Source organism: Cydia fagiglandana, chromosome 14, assembly GCF_963556715.1.
Source record: "Cydia fagiglandana chromosome 14, ilCydFagi1.1, whole genome shotgun sequence".
NCBI lineage: Eukaryota > Metazoa > Arthropoda > Insecta > Lepidoptera > Tortricidae > Cydia > Cydia fagiglandana.
In genome coordinates, this window is record NC_085945.1 from 5,123,301 (window position 1) to 5,146,898 (window position 23,598).

General features: G+C 40.4%; 2 protein-coding genes and 1 pseudogene across 2 annotated transcripts in view; 1 reads left to right on the top strand and 2 right to left on the bottom strand.

Annotated features, from left to right (window-relative positions):
- Positions 1 to 23,598, bottom strand: part of LOC134670654 (histone-lysine N-methyltransferase SETMAR-like) — a 311,101-nt gene that overhangs the window by 224,366 nt on the left and 63,137 nt on the right. The window lies entirely within an intron of this gene.
- The window catches only part of LOC134670986 (uncharacterized), a 139,663-nt gene that overhangs the window by 18,675 nt on the left and 97,390 nt on the right, over positions 1 to 23,598 (top strand). The gene's annotated exons all lie outside the window — the stretch shown is intronic.
- On the bottom strand, positions 15,165 to 17,653 carry LOC134670507 (uncharacterized; annotated as a pseudogene).

A 23,598-nucleotide genomic window follows, 5' to 3' on the forward strand; every position in this document is an offset into this window, starting at 1 on the left:
ATCAAAATAACTTAGTATAGTACATATTACTATAAGAGTAGGTAATAAGTACTTATAAATTGGCCACTGGTTATTGATGTAGGTACATATATATTGTCACATTTTTGATGTTCATTATTATCATGGATATTTCAGGCAAAAAACCTGTAATCAGAGTATTCACCGAGAGTTAGCTGGCTGAGTAATTTTTACTCGGTGTAGCACTTTATCCAAGACAACATGCTTCTCACAAGACAACTACTATAAAAAACTCTCTCAGCCAGCTGTAAACGACGCAAGGGTTCCTTTAATCTAGTCATATAAAACAACCGGTCAAGTGCGAGTCGAACTTGCATCCCAAGGGTTCCTTACTGCACACATTTTCCAACGAGCGAGCAAAGCGAAGTTCATAAGTACATTCAACTCTTCATTCAAATTTTCCACACGGCTGGCTATCTTTAATTTTGTTCGAAGTTCGCAAATTGCTGGCATCTCACTCTGTCACTCTAATTACGGTTTCATTGGAGTAAAAGAGACATCCCCGCAATTTGCGAACTTCCGTGTTCGGCAGTTCAGCCTTCTCATTTATAGCTACTCGTACCTACTTAAACTAATGTAGCGATGTTACATATTTGCCTATGATAGATACATACTTTTTCATACAAGATAACCTGCGGGCGCAGCACGGTTCCATTTTTATCGACTATCACTAAGCGCGTCCCTTTCGCACTTACATACTTGTTAGAACGTGACAGGCATGGTGACAAGCGATAAAAAGGTTACCGTGCTAAGCCGCCTGTACAACATGACTGTCGCATTTCCAACAAAATAACATACACCACAGTGTGACACTTAGGTAAAACCGTAACGTACCTTTCTAGCTGCAGGTTGATTAATATATCCTGCCTCCTGGCTAACTGGTTTCGAAGAAACAAGTCTAAAGAGCATGCCACTTGAACGGAACTTGTCACCCAGGTTGTGCAGAGGTTGTTGAACCAAACCTGGCTTCACGCATATCAAAATGATCCTCGTGATCCACCCTAACTGCTCAAGTAGGTCACATCCTAATTTAATTCGTATTTTAGAAACATTTATGAAATTATATAGAAACATAAAAGAGACTTTCGTTGGGTAGTCGCCAGTGTGACAGTCCGGTGACAGCTAAGAAAATAGGCGTTTTGTTCAGGCATAAGCAAGGATATTGTTTACGCCAAGTGCAAACACCTTTCACATGTGCCGTGTGCAATAATCGCAGGCCAATTCCCTAGAGTCTCAAGCGTAACTTAAATGGTATGTCACTACATTCATTATGGTAAAACTTCATATCGATGGATTCTATTTCCGCCCCAGGACGATTCAGAGCGTTGTAGCGAACGCACGTAGGTTGCATTACTGCCGGGTTTGACGCTAGATTTGGGCGCAGCCTTCGAGCAACACCGGCTTCCGACATGTCGGAAGGGAGGGGCCCAAGCGATATCTCGCCGTACAAATCTTTCTGCCATTTTTCGCGGGGGGAAAGGTGCACACAGTCGCATTTCTCACACACTTACAAACAAAATCCAATCTGTAATGACGACACAAATACATAGAAAATGACACACGTCAAAGACAAATCTTGCAAACCTCGATCTCTTTTTGTGTACGGACGAGTGACTAGTGTCACAACACGCACACTAACACATTTTCGTAGAAGTATGTCATTGTATTCTGAGAGATGAGAAGTCGGATTTGTCGCTCGACCGATCCGCAATTTGTACTGAGCGAGCAAAATCGATAAATCCAACATTACTTGAGACTAAAATATAATAATTGTATTTAAATGTAATTTAACGTATGATATGTAAAAAAAAATATTACATGTGAAATGTAACACTTTCTTTTTGTAAATTTGATGTCCCCGACCTCTTTTTATAACAAAAAACCGAGCAAACAGGCATTTTTGTGCAGCAGTGTTCACGCGCGCGTCACTCGGTCTAGTGAAAAATCCAAGTGCAACTAGTTTTATTACCCGCGCTAGATTAAATTGACGCGCTAATCTTGTACCTCGGCAGAGGGGAAATAGTGCGAATGCCGCCTCCCTTCCGTGTTGCTCGAAGGGCGCAGCCATTGACCACGCCGCGTGTGTTTTCAGTGTATAGTTAATTCTAAGGATAGTAACCGTCGTATCACGATGGTCACGCATCAGGCGTAAGTGTATGGACGAATTAAGTGTAGGTTAACGTAAATTATAAGCGTATGTGAAAATATTGAGTTTCTTTCCATCGCCACTCCTACCCGAAACACCCAAGGCCGGAGCGGCCAGGGTCCTCAGCAGCATCACAGCAGGCTTAGGAAGGCCCAGCTCCTACATGACCGCGAGGCGTCACACCGGAGCGGTGGAGGCGCTCCTCACAAGCAAACGAGCACCAAAGGAAAGAGAAGTATCTGGGCGCGTCTCGGGAATCCGGGGCTACCCGCCTAGCGACGTAGATAGATATATTCCAAAGGAAACAAAGTAGAAACGTAGGATAAAAATGTAATTATTAGTAATTATTATTAACCACTTAAAATATTACAAGTATTAATGAGCATTGATATTTTTCAAGAATCATTTGATTCGGAAAAGGTTTAAGTTGGTTTGACTTTTGATGCGTCGATATGGATCGAAACGGAGCGCTGCGGTACTTGGGGATTGGTGACGGATGAGTTAGTTGGAATTGGGTCTCGCCGGCATTTAGATAGTTCCTAATTGAATATCGAAATAAACCGTTTCGCCCCCTTCCGCCGCCTGGCCCGGCCGGTGGAAGATTGGGATGTAAAGTGCGTGTATCGCCGTGTGTGTGTTGTGCGCGAAAAGGGCGTAGCCTACCGAGTGCTTTCCATGTCACCGGCGAGCGCAAGCATGGCCGATGGTCGTGCTTCTCCGAGCGTCGTTGCGCGCTCCCGAATTTGCTGAGCGTCGTGGTGACGCTGTCTTTCACCGCAGGGCGCAGTTTTATAGGCCTGTGGACTGTGTGTCGAGCAGTACGGCGTGCCGCCCGGCGAACCCGAGGTGCTTCACACAGGTCTCTCTCTCACTTGCGTGGCCTGTCGACTCCACGGCGCGACATGTTGGCGCCGCCATCAAGCCGTAGGGCACGGCCTTGACCCGCGAGCCGTGTGTCGGACAGCCTTGCCGCGGTCCGACGACCCCAAGGTGTCATCACGCGGGTCCTTCTCGTGGAACTCCGAGCGCCGCGGGTTGTTCTCGCCCTGGCTTGCCAAAGCCGGAGCTTGAGGAACGCCTGCCGCCCACCGATAGTGATCCGCCTGATGCGTTAAGTACCAGTAGGCCTGCGGATGATAGCTACGTTCGGTATCCGTGAGTGCACTAGACTTTTATCCTAGGTTTTGGCCAAAACCCCGCGTCTCGTCCGTCTCGCGACCGTAGGTTAAGGATTGCCATAGTGTCACCCCACAGCCGCCAACGGCTTATAGGAACAAATTGTATTTTGGGCAGCGCCCGCCCCGAAGCGGAGTGCCTTGTAATTATTTAGTGGGGAATATTAAATTGCATGTCAGATATTTGGTTGTGTCTTTTCAAGACCCTACCAAGTCCCCCATTATCCAGGTTAGAATAACAAGAGGACCCTTGTACTCCAATAGCCCAAGGTTTTACGGCAGATCCTACCCGAGGCACTATTTCCGTTAATTATTAAAATCAGTTAAAAACACCATTTTTCCTGCCTTACATTCTACCTAGCTTTAGATCACATTATTATACACTACACTAATTATTTGTTCTGTTTGAGTACTAACCTCCTAAAGCTCATCCTTCGACCTTGAGTGGAGGCGCACCTCTCTTGGATGCTTCAGGCCTTCGGCCCAACGCAGAGCTCGGCCTTCGACCTTCGCACTAGCTGTCCACACCTCGTTTCACGTAAATCAATTGCGGTTGTGGCCCTGATAGAGCTTATCCGCAATTCTTATTCTTAAGTCCGGCTCACGCTTAATTTCAGACTTCTTATACGTTTTTCCAGTAATCTACAAGTAGGTATCGGGCCCAATCGCTTAACAAAAGAACAAAATGCAAATGCATGAGCAAATAGGCTGTGACAGGCGGAGAAACGGACAGACAGACGCACGAGCTTACGCGCCTAAGTCCGCGCGCCTGCGCGATGCGCCACCGCTGTCGCTATGCAACGGTTATACCTACACACAATACCTTCTGCCTAAGACGAAAAATCTTACGTTATTTTTAATTCGTTGTATTGTGGAATTTATTAATTTATGTAAATAATATTGTAAATATATTTGTAAATACTCTCCGCGTCTTCTCTTGTACATGACATAGTTTCCCCTGCATACCATCCACATTGGTGACCTTCCGACATTGGACAGCTATGAAGACCGCAAGATCCTGATGACGCTGCCTCGCAGCAAGCCATTTCTCTCTCTCTCTCTCCGCTCACCTCTCTGGCTCTGAGCAACTGCGCTCGCCTCTCTGGCTCTGAGCAACTACGCTCGTCACACTGGCTCTGAGCCGCTCAGTTTCACTTATCGAAAATCACACTTGACCATACCAAATATTATTACGTAGCTGGGCAATTAGAGGCGCGCTATGCAATGGAGGTACAGGATGTAATTACTAACCCTCCCGCTACCGGGAAATATCCCCAAATTACGGCCAAATTAATAAAACATCTGGCCGCGTCGCAAGAGAAACGGACGCGACAACTGCTTGTTCAAGAGGAGCTGGGCGACCGCAGCCTGCAATTTCTGCGACACTTACACTGGACCCGGGTATGTCCTTAAACTACGACCAAGACCACCGGAGGATGGGCAGCAGCGTCCCTTGAGTGCGGTGGAGATACTGCGATCGCCAATCCGCATGCCAAGCGTGGCGATTAAGGCATTCACCCCCCATGAAAAAGTCACATAAACCACGGCCCCGAGGTTCCGGCGACCCCGGTGCCCTGGTTATGGTAGCGGCCAGGGTATTAGCGGGGTCAGGGGTTCTAAGAATCTCCGGCAAAGGTCCGGCTACCACCACCGAAGACTCCTGGCCCTGGAAACATATAATACGCGTACACTGCGGACCGACGAAATGATAGTGGAACTGGAGGAAGGATTGAGCAAGTTGCGCGGGGATATCATAGGGTTATCTGAAGTCCGAAGAGAAGGGGAGGACACGATAACGTTGAAGTCCGGCAACTTGCTATATTTCCGGGAGGGCGACCAGCAGTCCCAGGGAGGCGTCGGGTTCATCGTCTACAAGTCTCTCGTGAACAACGTAGTGAAGATCGAGAGTGTGTCGGCTAGGGTGGCGTACCTTATACTCAGAGTATTCAAGAGGTACTCGTTGAAGGTCATACAGGTGTACGCGCCGACTTCGACACACTCCGACGACGAGGTGGAGGCTATGTATGAGGATATTTCGAAAGCCATGCATAGCTTCAAAACGTACTTCACCGTTGTCATGGGGGAGTTCAACGCGAAACTAGGTAAGAGAGGCTGAGAGTGGGGCAATTTGGAGTTGGAATTCGGAACCACCGGGGCCACCTACTGCCTGATTTCTTGGAGAAGGAGAGACTCTACATGATGAACTCCTTTTTCAAGAAACGCGAGCACAAAAAGTGGACCTGGATGAGTCCCGACGGTGCAACTAAAAACGAGATTGACTTCATTTTGTCGACAAAGAAGCATATATTTAATGATGTATCTGTGATCAATATAGTCAAAACCGAAAGTGATCACCGTCTGGTGAGAGGCACATTGAATATATCTGTAAAGTTAGAGCGCTCTCGAATGATGAAGTATACGCTTCGTCCAGCAGCAGTCCAAATCCAAAACCCCGAGAGCTTCCTGTTGGAACTCCAAAACCGTTTCGATTGCCTAGGCGGCGATGTGGACGAATTCGACGACGGCTGTGTGGAAGCTGTCCATAGCACTGGGTCTAAGTTCTTTAAGGCCCAGCAGACAAACAGAACCAAAAGGCTTTCTGACTCTACTCGGGGACTCTTGGAGGAAAGGAAAAGAATGGTTCTACAATCTTCAGCCGATTCGACATTATATCGGCAGCTCAATAGACGGATCTCTAAGTCCCTTACCCGTGATCTGCGCCAATTCAATACAAGTCGTATTGAAGATGCCATTGAGCGGCATAAGGGCTCTAAAGTTTTCGCACGAGACCTGTCTATTGGGCAGAGTCAGCTCGCCAAATTAAAAACTGAGGATGGTAGAATCGTTTCATCCAGACCCGAGGTCCTGGGTGAGATAGAGAGCTTTTATGGACAGCTATACACATCGACTATAAGCCCCGGAGTTATACCGAAGACATCAAGGACATCAGCCTGTACGAGATTAGAATAGCTCTCAAACAGCTCAAAAACAAAAAGGTACCCGGTGAAGACGGAATCACAGCGGAACTTCGGAAGGCGGGTGGTAAGCCGGTCCTTATGGCCCTTCAGAAGTTGTTCGACTCCATCTTACTCGAAGGGAGAACGCCTAGGGCATGGAACAGAAGTGTGGTGGTGTTGTTCTTCAAAAAGGGTGACAATGCCCTACTCAAGAACTACCGACCCATCTCACTTCTGAGCCATGTCTATAAACTATTTTCAAGCCAAAGTGGACAAATGTATAGTAAATTTATTTGTTTCAAACATGATTCCTTTACATGTTGTCGAAAGCAAGTCTTTTGGTGCGTTGATAAAAACGTTAAACCCGAGCAAAAATTCAATTTCAAGAAGAACTTTGGGTAGAGGCATTACTGACGAACACATTGAATTGAAGCATCTACCATACCACTGAAGCTGATAAGACACGCAGGGGAACCGCTCGCGGAGATAGAGTCTGACGACTCCACCTCGTCATCCTCTTTCTCTGCGTCTTTATCGCCCTCTGGAGATAGATCCTCCGGAACGGAGGCCACGAACCCTAACTCCGTAAGGGCGGATACCCCGGCAACCAGAATCAGATGGAGCTAATGTTCCAGGGCCCCATAACAACTGGTACCACCAAAGGCAAAGGAAGAACCTTACCGACAGTGTGTGTTCTGCGGATACTATACAAAGACCAGAAACGTACACAGACATCCGGAACATACACGGAAGAGGGTTGGGAGCCCATGAGAGCGCTCAAATCTTCACGTACATGGATACTTCAGGACTGCCAACCCTCACAAGTACTGTCCCCCGAAGTTGGCGACCCACCAAGGGAAATCTTAGCGAAATGCAGAGGGTGAATAAAATATGGCTTAAAACAACTAAGCAAGACCCGCGGGGGAAAAATCCAAGCAATTAAATTCCACATATGCTATTACGCCAGGCGTAAAGTAATACATATATGTGATTTGTTGATTTTGTAATTGTAAAACAAAAATACGAGTAGTTACTTGGATTATACCTGATTTCTGTTTTTTATTCGGTCACCAGCCCATATATTTTAAGAATACTGTACTAATCTACTAACTACTACTGTACTGTAGTAATCTGTCTTATGTAAATAAAATTGTGACGTGTGATATGTAATAATATTATAAATAAATGTGTACCATAAGTGACAGGGTCAGGAAGCACCCACTTTACACTGGATTACATCGATGTCTACTATGTCTAACCATCTACTTTGTCTGTTCAAGTTAATGCAGCGCAGATAGAGCCCATAAAAGCGTGTTTTTTAACCTATTAATTTATTTGTATTATGCGGTCCTGTCAGGCATGTTTTCGAGATTAAAGTCAGACTTACCGGAGGAAACGAAGCTAGACATCCTGTTGCACAACGTTCGCCCACATTATACCCAGCAGTTGGCTTATTAGTTCTTAAAATGACAAAATTGTTACGATGCATAAAAAATAACAGTTCGTAAGATTAATGTTAGAAGGTGTTCAATAGCTTGAATGCAGGCAACCAAGCAGTAATCCGGTCCTAACATTTTACATCGATCGTAATTTGCACCTCGGAGGTCACTACTCTACGTCGACACAGCGTTAGTGTGTTCTATCTCGGAGGTGGCGACATCTCTCGACGAGTTTGGGTACTACACATGTAAAGTTAGCTTTGTATGAAGCATATGTGTTTTACTTAATTGTTCAGAAAAATATGCCATTTAAAATCATAGAGATATGAGAAGGGACAAAAAGGACTCTGTATCATACCAAGTTTTTGGAAGTCGCAAGGCGAGTTAAGATGGCCAAGAAAGCGATTAAATTTAAATCAATTAATAAAGGATCAATTGGCTACTTGACAGTTGTAACAATAAAATATAAAAAGTGTTGAATATCGTAGCTTTCAGTCAAAAAATAACTACACATATTTTTATTTGCAATAAAAATATGCTAAGTACCTATTTTATTTTTGCAAAATAACATTGTCGTTTTTTACCTGTGGCTTCAATGAACCCAAACTCTCGCCAAACAGCGAGCGGCCATGACTGATTTACGTGTGACGTCACTTCAGCCTAAATACAAAGTTGGTTATATTCTCTTTGTACAAAGTTATGAAACATCTCCGTAGTAAAAGCAGTGGCGTTTTTAATGTGGACTCATAGAAGGAGTGAGGAGCCGTCATGTACTGCCACTGAATGTTATTGGAAGAAAGCAAAAGTTTCTAAAGTGGGCAGCACACATAAATTTATAAAAATTAAGGAAATGAGTGGATCTAAAAGTTCCCTATCTCTTCAACCAAGTGAAGGTGTGGAGGTTTTTAGAGGAGAGTAGAAAAAGGAAATTGCACAATAGCCAAATCTTAAAACATCTGTTGGATTGTGAAGGTGACTTAGTTCAGTCACTCAGCGGCTAGACCCTTTGTAGCTCAAGTAATGCATCGAGCATTACTTGAGCTACCCGCGATCTTATATTAAACTGCCCCTGGCCACAGATTATATAATAGTTCTTACGAACAGATACTTATCTCTCAAACAAAACGCAAATACCTACCGTTTTGATACCTACACAAAAATACAATGGAGTGACCTTCAACGCGCCGCTCCCCGCACCGCGCGCACCGGCACAACACTAGGGTTGCTGACGCTTAGAAATGATAAATAAATACCTACTTCAACAGCGGAGTAAAATAATAGAAAAGCTAAATCTTAAATTATACCTAATATTCCGATTATGCTTTAGTGTTTGCGAAATAGTCATTTTAAAAGGTCATATGTCCCTGCACTAACCGCAGTGTTTACGCCGTTTTATAAACCGCGCAATAATCCCAGCAAGAATTAGTTTTAAAACTTCGTGTAATTTAAAACCAGATAGATTATGTTACACAATAAAGAAAAATAATAGAAACCCCATGAAAACAGGTAATTAATTATAAGTTAACCAGAGCAAAAATGAGTAGGCACTTTCCGGTGTAAATTTAACTTACTGTCGTTAAAATAAACATTTACCAAAATAAACTAAAACTTTGCTACCTATTTCCAAAAAGATAGATATCTAAAACTATACATTTGTCATACATAATAAACATTACATGTTTAATTAAAGAAATTCAATAGTAGGTAGGTACCTACTACGTACTCGTAGCTTGTAACTATCGTTAAAATTGACAGTGCGGCGCGCGGTGACGTGCGTACGTGAGCGCGTGTGGCAACCAACTGGCTTGCTTTTCTACCGTGAACGGGAGCAGATTCGTAGGTATTAATCCGAGCTCGCGCGGCGAGTTCCATAGGCCTGCCCTGGCTGAAATGTATACCTTTCTTAGGCGCGTTTATTTGTCTTATTATAAGATATCGTTTTACCAAATTTCAAGCCCAGAATCCCCTTGGTTTGGAAAAAAAAATTAAATAATTTTTACTTTTTTGTAGCTAAACTAGTGGTTCTATTGTTTTGAAATTTGGATGTTATATCCACCTAATAGTAGTTAATTAAAAAAAAAATCAAGATTATAAATTGTTTATAAAGGCATAAAAATATATTTTTAACTTTTTAAACTTTTTTAATACTTGTTAGATAGCGACAACTTCAATTTTTTGTTATTTAATGCAGAATATACTATTGCATAAAATATATTTTTTGTAAAAAAAAATGTCTTACTAATGCATACAATATGCAATGGTTCACGTTAATCACGTTTGTATGGGAAAAATTCAAACTCTAGCTAGAAGAAGCGGCACCCGCTTATTTTGTTACATTTATTAGTTTTGTAACTTTATCTCAACTACAAGGGGGTGCTCAACCACTTTGAAAATTTTCAACGTTGTATGAAATCCAAAAATAAACAAATCATATTTATTTTAGATTTTTGTATGAGTAGGTAGTTGTTTTTACATTATTTGTAAATGTGATTTATAAGTTAAGAAGTAAAAAAACATTTATTTTCATAATTTTTCAAGTATTTTTATAATTTCACCTGAAAAGTTCTTAATTTTTTTTTAATCTAATGAAAATAATGAAACTAATGAAAATAATAAAACGAATGACTCTAATGCAATATAAACAAGTCAACTATCTGCAAATACTAATCTGCCTACTGCCAGCTCTGCCAATCGCAAAAGGAAGGCCACTAAAAAGAAGGCAGAAGCCTCATCCGTTTTAGACACTACCAACGAAGACATATTACTACAGAATGCTTTGGATGTACTTAATACCAACGATGATACGTATGATGTCTTCGGAAAATTAGTAGCATCTGAATTAAGAAAATATGACCCCCGCACTTTAACATGCGTAAAGAAATATATAATGGACATAATTTTCGACGCAGACATGGGAAGATTTCAGAGCAATTATGGATATTTTACGCAGCAATCTCAAAATGAGTCATCTTCTGCATCCAAATACACATCTTCAACATATATTCACAGACTAATTTAATAACTTGACGAAAAACGAATGGGACGACCCAAGACGATACCCTCATTACCTCTTCAATCTTAAACTGATTTTTAATAAACACAATAAACATATAAATAGTGCAATAGGGAATATTAGGCAAAGCTCTGCGTAGGTGGCACCACTAGCACATACAGTAAACAAACTATGTACGTCAATCACATGGCCTACCGCGAAACACGACAATCGAAAGTTCGGTTTTTGCCTCTCTATCACTCTTGCTTATTCGATCGATAGAGAGGCAGATAAAGAAATCCCGATTTTCGCGTTTCGCGGTAGGCCACCTGTAAGCAAACCGCCTTGGTGCATCAATGTCAGAGTGAAAACTTGCCAAAAAACTGTTTAAGGCCTAGTATGTATAAGTTACTCTATGGTTTACTAAACAAATTTATGTTGCTCTCTGGCGGCAGAACATAGCAGTAATAGTCTCTATTGTAACAGTGCGGTTTGTTATTTTAACCATGCTTCTAAATTCACACATTCAGTTTTGTTTTTCAGATGGGCTGAAAACAAAATCATCTAGCACCAGCTTAGAAGAATCAATCTCACTGCGTACAAAAATCAAGCGGCTACGTACGGAGATATCAAGGTTACAGAAAAAATCTAAGTCATTTGCAGCGAGGCTGGCAAATGCTGAAGACCTCACAACCAATTCTGCATTCCAGGATATTGCAAATAACATGACAAAACCAGCGCGACTATTTATGCAGATGCAGCAGCAAGCGAAAAAAACACCAAAAGGACGACGTTTCACTGTTGAAGAAAAGGTGCTATCATTATCCGTATACAAAAAGAGTCCAAAATGCTATGCATTACTTCATAAATATTTTACCTTGCCATCTACAAAAGCTATGAAGCGCTTACTGGGCCAGATAAAACTTAGGGGATAAACCCTATAATTTTCAAAAAATATATCTAGAACGTCTCTTACCTACTGATTATCTTGAAATCCGAATATGGCGGTTGGACGTATGTATATCCGAGCGTGCCCGTATGCGGCGTGCGAGCGGTGATAAGCCCCCTCCAGACTATGCGCGTGAATCGCGGGCGAAGCCGCGAACGCGAGTGTGAAGACGATTTCGCTGTCTGCGAAAATCGACGCCACACTCGCGTTCGCGGCTTCGCGCCGCGATTCGCGCACGAGTGTGGAGGAGGCTATAAATTCAGACTTGTTATTGCTCACGGCGCGTAGGTTTTGTTGACTGTTTTGTGTGGTTAAATTCAATATTTTTCATAACAACGTTTGCCACTTATTAGTTATTCGTCTTGTATTAATAATGGTGTGGGATAGTGAAAAATTTAGGTCCCTGCTGTCAAAAAAGATACGTCAATCGTAAAAGATACATTTTCGCGAGCTTTGAATATAAAAGGTGGAAAATAATGTAACACGGCTGTTTTGAAAGGGGGTAAAATAAATGAATGTAAAGCTCCGGCTTGTCTAAAATGGAAACAGCCATGTTAACAAGATAAAATTAAATTAGATAGACTAAACGAAACCTTGCTGCAGGAAAGCTAGAAGGAGAAACACTTAAACAAATTGATATCTGACAAACTTTATTAACCTAATATTATGTAAAAGCTTAGTGGTACAGCTGGGCCGCTTTAAGGGTCCAAGTTATAAAGGTTTACAGCAATTAATTAAATACTAAAAACTAAATCTCGAAATACCTACGTTTTATGCACCAGAACTTCCAAAACTTTAAATCAAAAAAACTATTTCTCTTAAGTTACATTTTAAATTTGTAGCTAAGCGCAGATGCCCTACAAAAATTAAGGATGCATTGGACCGACCTCAAAACAGCTGCTGGAACTTGAGCAGCGGGGAGCGACCTCGCCAACCCCGGGAAGCTGACTAAACGCGAATACAGGGAAGCATATGGTAAAACTAAAAAGGGAAATAATAGTGCTAATCAACAACTTCTCTCTCCTGCGACTGAAATTATTCCTCAAGATCAAGACCCAGGTTAGTGTAAACTATAGTACAAAGGTGACTCATGATCAGTAGCGTAACTAGGGGGGGGGGGGTTGGAGGGGGCACGTGCCCCGGGCGCCGTCCAAGGGGGGGCGCCAAAATGGGCAAAAGACTACCTCTCCGCCTTGCCAAAGGCACAGCAGGGATACTTTCGTCAGTCGTATTTACCACCACTGTGAAGTGTGAAATGCGGATGGTAATCTGGCCCTCCGGCAAATTTGGTGCCTGCCCCGGGCGCCATATCCTCTAGCTACGCCACTGCTCATGATTAAGAGCGCTCTCACGTTTCGGCGTTGAGCGAGTTTAGGTATTTTAAGCACTGTGCGAGCTCAGTATGCTGATCCTTTCTATCACATTTTCCCACTCGCTCGCACTACAATGATGGATTAAACAATCATGATACTTTGTGAAGCATATTGAAAACAACTATAACAACATTTCTCTGTAATCAAATTTTAAAGTCCTAATAAATGGTTATTTTTATTTCAGATATCTCTGAAGATATTACATGGCTGAAAAATTGTTCAGATCCTTTTGATATGGTAATCGGAAAATGGCAAAATACATTTAAAGTTGGTCGTGCTGAAATTCTGGATAACCCCAAAACGACAGTTGCTGATTATATGAATACATATCCATGTCTAAAAAAGCCTGCAGGATTCCACCTTCTTGTAGAGGATTTCAAAAACCTATACCCTAATAGTTTCGAAAGACTCAAGGAAGAATTCCCATTAGACAAGGATGAGATCCTCGATCTGACTGTAAAAAAGTTTACCCGACATCCTGACGTTTACAAAAAGATTCGCAGAAGAATGCTTGGAACTTGGTATGTATTTTTCTATTCTATAAGGAATACACATTAGTCCAGATTTTCATAAACCAATAAATAAATAGAGTCGGACCAAGAAAAGTCGGCAGCGGATTTCATAGCCCTTTTTTTTTTTTTTTTGAGGTTTATTAATGGAATTTAGAGACTGGACCTCTATCCTATCCATAAGATTGACGCCGGGATGTCCCGGAGGGACATCCCGGGGGAACTTTTCATAGCCCACGCAGTGTAAGTGTTATTTATACGTTATTTTTTCATTGAAGTTTGACGTTTAAAATAACACGTGCACTTGCGTGGGCCATCAAATCCGATGCAGACTTTTCTTGGTCTGACTCTAAATATTGTGATGGGGCAATCTTATGGTACGTTTACACGCTTGCCAAGCCTTGGCAAGCCTCGACAATCGCAAGCATGTAAAAAGGGCGTTTGGCTTGGCTTGCGTGAGCTTGTAGGTGCTTGCTTCCGATCCAGTCGAGTGTCGGTGTTTTTACGCAGATCAAAGGGCGTTTGTGGCAAGCGCTTGCGACGCATTTATACGTTGGCCCGCGTTTAGTAGCCATTTTGATCTCGCGGCGTGTACACGTTTGTTGTTTGTACGAAAAAAATAATAAAAAATGAGTGGCTGGTCAAATGAAGAGACTCTTTCGTTTCTGGAACATTACCAGATGGAATCCTGCATCTGGAATCCGAAAGATTCAAATCATAAAGATAAGAAGAAACAAGCAGATGCATGGATTCGTCTTGCTGAACTTACCGGACGGCCAGTAAAGGATATAAAAAATAAAAAAGAGATATTGATGACTACTTTTCGCAAGCACTTGAAAAAAAAACGGGAATCTATGCGTTCGGGTGCAGGTATGTTCCTACGATATATTTATAATTATTTTGATAGTCTTATTAGCAAGGTATAACTTGTGTATAGTTTCTCGAGTATTTATTTAGCAAGATAGTTTCGAACCGCAACTAGGTATCTTGCGGAATAATCGATCTAATTTTCAACGTTTTTAGGGTTCCGCAGCCAAATGGCAAAAACGGGACCCTTATAGATTCGTCATGACATAGACATAGACATTATTTATTGGTAATAAAATAAAATTACAAGTCAAACATATTACCTACTTAATAACATTACAATTAAATTGAATTTGTAAATTACAATGTCATTAGTTTATACATAATTATCAATACATTATTAGCAATTAGACTTATTAACAAATTCCTCAAACGAATAAAAACACTTCTTAATAAAATTTCTACATTATTGAAATTTGGTGCGAAGATGTATTCTGTTAACCGCATTAAGATTTTAAAATAAAATCAGAAAAAATCCAAATTTTTTGGGGTTCCCCATACATAGAACAGAAACTCAATTTTTTTTCATTAAACCTATACGTTTGGGGTATCTTTGGATAAGTATTTTAAAATGATGTTGAGGTTTTTTTTTATTTTAGGTGCCGCTGAAATATACAATCCGTCTTGGTATGCTTACGAAACCATGGAGTCATTTTTACTACCAGTTTATACTTGCAATGAAGGGATAAACAGCGAAACTGTAAGTAAAAAAATCATTTATTTAAAATAAAAAAAAATACCATTGGTTATACATTTATTTGTACATTTTAACTGACTTTAAAAAAGGAGGAAGTTTCTCAATTCGACCGTATATATGCTTATTTTTGTGAACTTATCTCATCCTATTAAAATATGAAGTAAATTCTTCCCTGACTTCTTTGGCATTCAGCGGAGATCTTCGTGGTATTTGTGGTAAATTTTGCAATGCATTATATATGTCGTTATCTCTGCGCCATGAACCACGGGTTACCATATTTCCATTACTGTCATATACGTCAAACGAACTCGGAGGAGTATATCGGTTTGAAGAACTTTTACTTGTTCTCAAGAAGTTATGTAGTAATACACAAGTCATCGTAAATTCCGTCACAGTTTGTGGTGCTAAATCGATAGGGCGTCTGAATATTCTGAAAACTGAGGTTAAAATTCCAAACGTATTTTCAACTACAACTCGGGATCTAGATAAGTTTTGGTTAAATAACCTTTTTGGTGAGCCTACTTCATGGTTTCCAGGGTAGGGCTTCATTACGCGTTGACTCAATGCAAACGCACCGTCAGCTAAAAACACGTATGGAATATTAATATTCGATCCTGGAAGTGGACAAGGCGGTGGAAAATCTATCTCGTTTCTACATATTCTTTTCCATAGTAAACAATTATTAAAGACGCCACCGTCACTTATTCTTCCTTGAGTCCCGATGTCTGCGAACACAAATTTGTATTTGCTATCCACTAACGCCAAAAGAACAATGCTAAACGTTCTCTTATAATTGAAATACTCTGTTCCACTATGAGCTGGGCTTTCAATAACTACATGCTTGCCATCCAATGAACCTATGCAATGTGGAAATTTCGTCCTGAATCCTTCTTCTATATTAAGCCATCCTTCTGCTGTGGTGGGCATCTGTAAAATTAAGAAAATGAAGTGTAAGAACAGTATATTATTTTTTGCAGCAATCACAACAAATAGAAGAAGATGCAGATCAGACAGAGGATGATCCTCTGATAAGAGATCGTACAAGTACGGTTGCCGCGGATCAGACAGAGGATGATCCTGTGATAAGAGACCGTACAAGTACGGTTACTCCACTATCCAGACCACCAACCATACAGGCGGTTACTAATAAACGTCGTCGCCCTTGTTCTGAAACGGCTGAAAAGCAAATGGCCGTGGCTTTTGGACAATTAACAAATGTTTTAGGTCAAAAGCAGAATGAAAATATACCTGCTTACAAAGACGACGATTGCGATCTATATGCTAAATTATTGGCTATAAAGCTACGTGAATTGCCAAGTGATGAACGAAAAATTTTGATGTACCAAATAGATGGGTTGTTTATAAACAGAATAAATCAAAAATCAAATGAGCGTCATACACCATACCCTCAATATTATTCTAGACCGTCGTCAATGGCTGGTGCATATTCACGCCATACACCATCTCAACTTTTTCCGAATCGGCCAGCATCAGTTAATAGCGTTAATTCTGAACCCATTCATAACAATCTAAGTTTTTTTCCCTCTCCAACCTCCGAAACCTCACATTCAGCGCCAAACATAACAGCTTCATCTACATCAACAGCATCCTCGTCATCTATTCGCATTATATCGGACCAAGTCATCAATCCAGTTCCACGTGAAACCAACATTATAAACATGGCTTTATTGAATGCTTTTGAAGATTTTGATTCGTCGACATAATGTTTATTAAACTTGTTGAATAATTAAACAATAATAATAAAGCAATGATTCTATTAAACTCTAAATAAATGTATAACATTCTATTAAACTCTAAATAAAAGTAGTACAGCAAAAAAAATATATAACATAATGTTTTGTTTTATTCTTACCTTAACTTGATCCTTTAGAATCTCATTAAGAGCTCGGCAAACTTCACGAATGATTATCGATATCGTAGAGACAGATACTTTAAACAAGTAGTGAAGGCTTATGTAAGAATCACCAGATGCTAAAAATCGTAGCGTAATGGCAAGACGAAATTTGGCTGGTATAGCTTCTCTGAATTCTCATGCTTGGATATCATTGGTGAAATTTTCTGCAGTAAAAACTCAAAATCAGGATAGCTCATTCGGCAAAAGTTATCGAACTCTCCAGATGGTTCATATAAAAGTTCACTAAATTTCTCTTCCATAAATTGTCTGTAAAAAATATAATATATCGTAAGTATTGTGGTATAACGTAACTGCAACAGATAATGGTTTAATCAAAATAGTAGTCACCTGGTACGATTACGATGAATCTTTTTCATCCACCATCTTCGCTGTCGTCGAGCTCTCCTTTTTTTTGTTTCACTTTGCTTGCATTTTAAATAAATGTACGTTAAACCAAATGCAATAGCCGCCACAAGTTCGGTGTCCGCCATGCTTGGATGTTTATTGCAGACTGACGCATTCACAAGCGTGTAAACGCCATTCAAACGCCAAACGAGATTTGTATAGGCTTGGGGCTGTTTGCCGTTTGCCAAGGCTTGGCAAGCGTGTAAACGTACCATTACACAAATCGACCTTGTCCCAAACTAAGCAAAGCTTGGGTACCATGCGAAGATATACATACTTATATACATAAATAAATAAATAATAAAGACATACATAACCTCCAAGTCTCAGGTACAATAAATATTGTGGGGACAATCTTCCACAAATCGACCCAGTCCCAAGTCCCACAGAGCTATTCCCACTAGTTACCACTAAGTTGTTGCCAGTGGTAACTACTTCCCACTTTTTACCACGGGTAACTAATGGGAAAAAATTCCCACTAGTTACCACCAAGTTGTTGCCAGTGGTAACTACTTCCCACTTTTTACCACTGGTAACTACTGGGAAAAAAATTCCCACTAGTTACCACCAAACCGAGTTGGTGGTAACTATCGGGAACTTTTCCTGAAAACTAAACTTATAATTATTTATTAAAGCACTCTATATTTAAACTGTCTTTATTAATATTGAACTGTAACAATATTTTGGTGGTAACTACTGGAAAAAAAATCCCACCTTTTACCAGCGGTAACTACTGGGAATGTTTTTTCCCGGTAGTTACCACAGGTAAGGTCGTTACATCCAGGTAAGGTCGGCCCCATTACTCCCATAATCGTTATCACACATAGCCATAGCCCCCTCTTACTTTCGGGCTGACCTACTTTCAGGTCCTTCGAAATTTATATTCCGCTCCATTTCTGGTGAAAAATGTATTTTGTTGATAGATACAACTGTCAACTATATGAAAAACAACCAGTGTTATGGGATCCCAAAAACAAACATTATTTCAACAAAAACTATAAGCGGGACGCGGAGCACAGCATTTACGATGCTGCTAAATGTGCAAACGTGATGTGGTATGATAACACGCATGGCAACTTTTCTACTTATTGGCCCAATATCTTTGGGCCAATAAGTAGAAAAGTTGCCATTAGACTAGCTTAAGATTTCTCGTCAGTAGGTATCAAGTTATCATCCAGAAATCGTCGCAACAAGTGCGACCACGCGGAACAACGTTTCAAGAATTTTATAAATGAAGACTTCGTTCAGTGGTTAGCTATAAATTTATAATTAAACTAGTTAACACGTGTGTAAAACTCATTTGTAAACTTCAAAAAGTCGTATTTGTAGTTTCTAAGTACATAGTTTAGTACAAATCGAGTGGTAATGTGGCGAGTCTCCCCGCCACCACCATAACATATTGTATCCGTAGTATATAGGTATACGATAAGTTAGAGCCGGCTGCGCTCGGCGCGTAAGATTAGTCTCATAGTAAACACCAACTAATGAACACGCATCTTTTAATTTATTTACCGTACCTTCTGATCCCATAGTAGTACCCAATTACATATACTTACTTACATACGGTAAAGTGGTGACTCCCGACGAGTGGAGTGGTGGTTGAGTGGTGTCTCAAGTGTTCCGCGCGCCAACTTAGAACTTTTGATTAAATCGGCTTCCGTACCTCGCATCACCATGACGCTGACGGATGAAGTAACTCAAGACCAGCTGCAGCCCAACCAACAACCTGTCACCCAGCAGTTCCCGCAGCAGCTGACCGCCATCACCCTCTCGTCGCGCATCCCTGAGTTTTGGCGGCAACAGCCAAGGCTCTGGTTCCACCAGTTCGACGCCATAGTGGATCCACAAAAGGCAAGTGAAGTGACCTTCATAAGAGTCAACTTTTAATTGCTAAGTTGGGGAGGGTCGTCCTTAAGAGACATTAGTGACATTTTAGAAAATATGCCTGAAACCAATAAGTTCGAAACAATTAAAGCCCGATTAATATCTGTGTATGAAGAGTCAGAGTCGAGGCAGTTAAATCAACTTTTGAACGAGATTGAGTTAGGAGATCTAAAGCCTTCGCAATTACTCAGACGTATGAGAGAGTTAGGTAAAACTCGCGTCCAAGACGACACATTAAAATTACTATTTGTCGGTCGTCTCCCTCAGTCAATACGTGCAGTGATAACGGCGTGTGACTCGGGGGAAGTAAAATTAGATACTTTAGCTGCGATGGCAGATAAAATAGTAGAAAGTACCAAACCATCGGAAATGGCCGCTATAGTAAAATGGCGGAAGAAAAAATCAAAGCGTAAAATCAAATGGCTAAACGTGTCGGGCATGTTTTAATTCGGGTTATATTTTATCTTATTTCCTACACAATGTGTTAATTAAAAAAGCCGATAAATCCTTAAAAGAGAAAAAAGTTAATGACATCTATGAGGACCCCAAACCAGGACTGTCCCAAATCCATTTGAAACGCGGACAGTCTTCAGTTCTATTCTATTCTAAGAACCCGAAACCACGATCGTCAAGACTCTCCAAAAGGCGTTTGAAACGCCGCGATTCTTCTACGAGTGTTTCGGGCTCAATCAGTAGCCATAGCGATTCTGACCTAGCTGATATCGAATCAGATACAATCTTAATAGACGAAGATCAAAATAGTATTACGAGCGTCGAACCAAGACCCTCACTAATTTAAATATAACTTAATAATTTAGATAGCTAGCTCGTTCCGACGTGGCTTAAAAGTGTATTCCATTTAAATAGTATTTTTCCGAATATTCATGTCTGAAAACCTAACCTGAAAAACGGAAAAAGTAACAAACTGTTTCAACGAGCACACTGCATTTAATTAGTTGGAGGTTGGAGTCCCTGGTGGCCTAATTATAATATTAAACTACTACAAATTTCAAACAAAGAAAATGTTGACGGCAAAAATAAAGAAAACCTTCCTTATTATGCGGGAGACAATGTTTTAGTGAAATATCATGGACGTCAAAAATTTACATACTAAGAGCTCTGTGCAGACGCCAGCGCCCTTAGTGCCTCAAGCGACGCCCCAGATTATCCCTCGTTCAGGTCGTGGAGTAAAACTTAAAAATATTTTAGATCTTTAACTTTAATTATAATTACCTAAAGATAGATTTTAAACTAATTACTCATATCTGTTACTAGTTAAGTAGTTAGTAATAATTATCTTTGTGTCATGACGGATAATTAAGTTAGTATTTTGTATGGTACTTACAGTATTCTTATTGTACTTACTTTGTAGTTGTACAGTACTTGTTTTCTCCCTAGATCCCAAAACGATCTTACTACGATAGTTTAACGAAAAAAGTGATATTGCTTGCTGGAATCGAGCTGCAAAAGATAGCCGAGAACTAGATGAGATCTAATCTATCAGATATCTAGAACGTCTCTAAATGATCATCTTGAAATCCGATACTGCGGTTGGACGTAGGTATATCGACGTTCGGGTCGTAGTCAAATTTAAAAATATTTTAGGTATTTAACTTTACTTAAATAATTATTTTTTATTTTAATTAGTTTTTAAACTAAGTACTCATATCTGTTACTAGGTTAAGTAGTCGCATCGTCACACAGGCCCTTAAACTGTAAAATATAAATATTGGCTTGCTGTTTTTCCATCTGGAAGGTCGTGAAGCTAAACTGCTGGATCTCGAAGTCCATAGCTTATGTAGGTGTGTAAACTTCGCCGATTGCATCTAATGCCTTATAAAAGTGGCGTGCGAGAGTTGCCTTTCCGCATGATAAATAATTTATAATAATAAAAAATCTGCGCAATCACATTGTGTACGTGGAGGAGTAAAAAGCTACGCACTGAGGTATTCCCAGGTCAAAGGTAACGGTAAGCCGAGCTCGCACGTTCTCCGCTGCCTCGTAATCCTCGGGGAGCGAGCCTCATCCTCTTTAAAAGAAAAGGTATGTGATTGATGATTGTGCACTATTTTAATTCGACGTTTTGAGTGATATTATATATTTTTTATGTAAACCATACAGTCCATTTAATTTTCGGTTAAACATTTGGTAGGAAACAGTAGTCTGGCCATCAAAACGTGATATTGACCTTGAAACAGAATTCTTTATATGGCAATATTCAAGACTTGTCAAACCATACCATTGCGACCATAACGCCATTGAACAAATAAGGAGTTTAAGCTAAAAGGAAAGTTGGCAGCGAAAATATGGGTCTTACTGTAAAAGAAGTAGAAAAAGCGATTTCAACTGAATTTGGGACAGTAACTCCAGAGGACTGGAAAAATGCACTATATATGCATTATGACTGTTTTCCGCTACTGCAGCAATTTCTCAAAGAAATCATCTTCAAATCGCTACAGACGTGGAATTCAGTATACGTGAACATTTGACAAACCTGACAACGCCTTTGGAGGAATATTTTCCAGAAGAAAAGATTCAGGTACAGGAAATCGAATGGGTCCGAAACCCATTTAGGAATAGTACCTACCAAACCTTCAACATTGACTGTGTTGGAGTATGAAAATTTAATTAATATTAAAAATTCACCCACACTCTAGTTCACTAACAGCTTTTCGCATCAAACACGAACCCGAGCCAATTTTGGTTTGGCCTGAAAAACGAATACCCAGGTATCGCTGAAAAGGCTATCATGGCCTTACTCCCATTGTGTCAACTAACAGATGCGAGGCTGGGTTTTCAGCTTACGCCTACACGAAAAATAAGTTTAGGAGTAGGTTGAATGCTGCACCAGACCTCCGCATCCAATTGTCAGACATAAAACCTGACTTCAATGTTATTTTAAGGAAAACTATGAAAAACTATAGAAATAAATAACATCACAGGATCTCAGCTATGGACAACATCAACGCTTACTTGGTAAGCACTATTCATTTGTAAGAAAATATCACTTGGCTATTAAATTATTGGAGCCATTGATTGCACTCATGTGGCTACTGCCAAGCCTGACAGAGAGGAGCACTTATATTTCAATAGAAAAGGATACCATTCCCTGAATGTGCAAATGGTAAGTTAAGTTACTTTGGGCTCTTAAAATCACGGTGGAGGTGTCTGAACAAAAAACGCACAATGAATTATCAACCGTATGTTGCCAGCCAAATAACACTTGCATGCTGTGTCTTACACAACATTGCGCTTAATGCAAACCTTCCACCACCGATGGGTCAGACATTAAGGATTACGGGGACGACCATAGCTCATCTGTGGCTGCCAGCCTCAATGACGGCAGTGAAGATGATCTGCTCCGAGGTCGACTGTATTAAATAATTTAATTAGTTGTAACGTGTCAAAAGGTCACGTCACATGTTTTACTCATACTTAATAAGGTTCTCCATGAGTTAACCTACATTTGTTTAGATTTATTTCCAAATTAGAAACTATTTCAATCAATCAATCAATCTTTGGGTAATATGGCTCCATCGATACTGTCGATGATTTCGCCAACGTCAAAGTGGATCCCACGTGGGATCGAATTAATATTATTTGTAATAAATAAACTTTAGCCAGTGTACGGTATAAAACTATCAAATTATGGCCTCTAGGGCTCTAGCCAGCCACGGTTAGAGGTAGAAATACCAAATGCTCGTAGAGCACGACGTTGTTCGGTATTAGGGTTATGAGCTCTTGTAAGGTGATAGCTGGACTTTACAAGGACCCTCGTGGGCTACCCGGCGTTGACGCCAGAATGGTGGTTAAACGCGTTTCATGATTAATTTTTCATTATCTGCACACTTCCACATTAATTTACTGCATAATACGCTATCAATATTACACTTTAAACAACATTAATGAGCAAAAACAAAGAAATGAATCACGAGGCGATGTTACCAATATGGCGGTCGACGAATATCCCCGAAACTATTTCCAATTCCTGTTCTATTTACAACCATTCGCTTGTCACTTTGACGTTTGACAGCGAACTATTTGAGTTTCGTTGTCTTTGACAGATTCGGTAACTTTCATTCCAATGTTTTTAAAATTGTCTCAAACGTTTTCATATTTGATAAATTCTTCTTTTCGTTTAAATTTCGCAAGTGGTAGTTTTGTTTTAGGAAAAATAGATCCGACAATATTTGATAATATATTTAATAATATATTCGTCAAAAATTGTTCAAAATTTATTACAATTTTAGCATTTTGGTTAGCAAAAATCAT